Source organism: Adiantum capillus-veneris, chromosome 7 (genome assembly GCF_014529385.1).
Source record: "Adiantum capillus-veneris isolate H3 chromosome 7, ASM1452938v2, whole genome shotgun sequence".
Classification (NCBI taxonomy): Eukaryota; Viridiplantae; Streptophyta; class Polypodiopsida; order Polypodiales; family Pteridaceae; genus Adiantum; species Adiantum capillus-veneris.
The window spans coordinates 144493862-144496072 of NC_140937.1; the positions used below are offsets into that span (position 1 = coordinate 144493862).

Sequence of the window (2211 nt, forward strand, 5' to 3'; positions counted from 1 at the left end):
TTTCAGCAATTGCACTGAGAGGGTTTCAAAAGGATATAGTCAACAAGACGAGCAAAGGGGAAAGAAGCAATATATAGAAAGCATGATCAAGCGTGGTGGTTTGTCTCATGTTTTACTAAGCTTTCCTCTATCCATGTAATCTTCAAAGCATGCCCTTGGCTCTCTCTGTCCTGGAAATGTTTCTTGGGATTGAAAATTCCTCTTCTGCCGTCCGGAATAGTTTATAATGTGTATGGCAAGCAGTTTTGAAGCATTTTGGAATTGAGTAGAGCTAAAATTCCAAGTCGGGCAGGCCACGTAGAGGAATAGAAAAGGCTATCAATCAGTGTTGTTTCGACAACAAGAGACAGGAGCAGCAGGAAAAGTTTTTGCACTATAAATTCCGAGGATGCATCGGCTGGCAGGGAAGGTGGCTGAGGAGGTGGGGCAGTGGAGCCTGAGGAGGCAGACGGCAGTGAGCTTGAAACGCATGCTGGACTTTGGCGTGTTTGCTACGCCGAGCAATCTGCTGCAGTCGGCGCAGTTCCTGCATCAGGAGCTGTCCGTGCGCCTAGCCCACCGCGTGGTCGAGCTGGAGGGCCTGCCGTCCGCCCTCGCCTCCAAGGCGCCTGTGCAGCACGTGCGCGACCTTTACGCCACCTCGTTCCAAGAGTTGCGCGCCTTTCAGCCCGTGCGAGACAGCCACGACGAGGCCGCGTTCACGCAGCTCGTAGACGCCATCAAGCAGCGTCATAACGACGTGGCGCCCTGCATGGCCATGGGAGTGCGCCAGCTCAAGCAAGAGTTCCAATCGCTCTCTGCTCAGAGCCGCTGTGCCACTATAGCTACTGCTGATAACAGTAATATCGACGACCTGCAAATCCATACCTTCCTTGACCGCTTCTACATGTCGCGCATCGGAATCCGCATGCTCATCGGTCAGCACGTTGCTCTGCACCGGCCGGAGCAACATCCCCCCGGGTACGTGGGCCTAATCTCTCCTCGCGAGAGCCCCCAGGCCGTGGCCCACGATGCTATTACCGATGCCCGAACCCTCTGCATGCGCACATATGGAGAGGCCCCCGAGGTGGAGCTGCATGGACATCCCTCTGCCACCTTCCCTTACGTGCCATCCCATCTCCACCACATGCTCTTCGAGCTTCTCAAGAACTCTCTCCGCGCCGTTGTGGAGCGCTGCACCTCCTTGGGTCGTCTCGACAACCTTCCGCCCGTCAAGCTCGTGGTTGCCGACGGCCTGGAAGACATCACCATTAAGATCTCTGATGAGGGAGGTGGCATTCCTCGTAGAGGACTCCCAAAAATCTGGAGCTACCATTACACCACCGCCATCCATGGTACCTCCGATGTCTCTTCATCACCACCATCCACCCGCCGGGATGATTCAACCCCTACCATGGCCGGCTACGGTTGTGGCCTTCCTTTGAGCAGGCTCTATGCTCGATATTTCGGTGGAGATCTACAGCTCATTTCCATGGAAGGCCATGGCACTGATGCCTACCTCCACCTGCACAAGCTAGGTGATGTTGACGAGCCCCTAGCTTAGACCCTTGTCACACGGGGACGGACTGCACGAGAGGAAGTCTATGTTAAGCAGCAGCGAGGCGTTGTCAAAGGCGTTGTCCAATTAATTGTTCCAGCATAATTTTAATACTGTCTCTCTTGTCGATCTGTCTTTGTCTCTCTTTTCTTTTGGTGAAAAATATTGACACATCTATACTCTCTCTCTCTCTCTCTCTCTCTCTCTCTCCCCCCCCCCCAAAAAGTGAATAGAACTTGAGAAGCCTTATATCTCTTCTTGGTGACTAGAACTTGAGAAGTCATAAAATCCTCAGGTAAACCTCCAGTAAGTCTACCTTGACCCGAAAATATACATGGTAAACTAAATATAGAGAATGACATCCAAGTCATTAAAAAAGTGAACATATAGAAAAGGAAAAGGCCGCATTGATCATTAATATCGAATGTTTCCAAGTTTTAGTAAAATACGTAGTGGTAGGCTTGCTTGCCTTAAGACTATAATACACCATGTGCATTACATGAAGTCATTTCATGAGATCATCAACACGGAACTGGGGCATGATCTCCACTGTCCACACGGTTGGTTTGATGAGTGAGTGCTTGGGTTTAGAGAAAATGTAACCTCGGCTAGTGGGTTTATTGTATATATTCGGACTAGTTGGTGGTGAAAGTAACTGGTGCTAATGGAGTAAT

At 50.7% G+C, this 2211-nt stretch overlaps 1 pseudogene; it reads left to right on the plus strand.

Annotated features, from left to right (window-relative positions):
- Positions 1–403: 403 nt before the first annotated feature.
- LOC147454741 (pyruvate dehydrogenase (acetyl-transferring) kinase, mitochondrial pseudogene) lies at positions 404–1543 on the plus strand (annotated as a pseudogene).
- Positions 1544–2211: the final 668 nt, after the last annotated feature.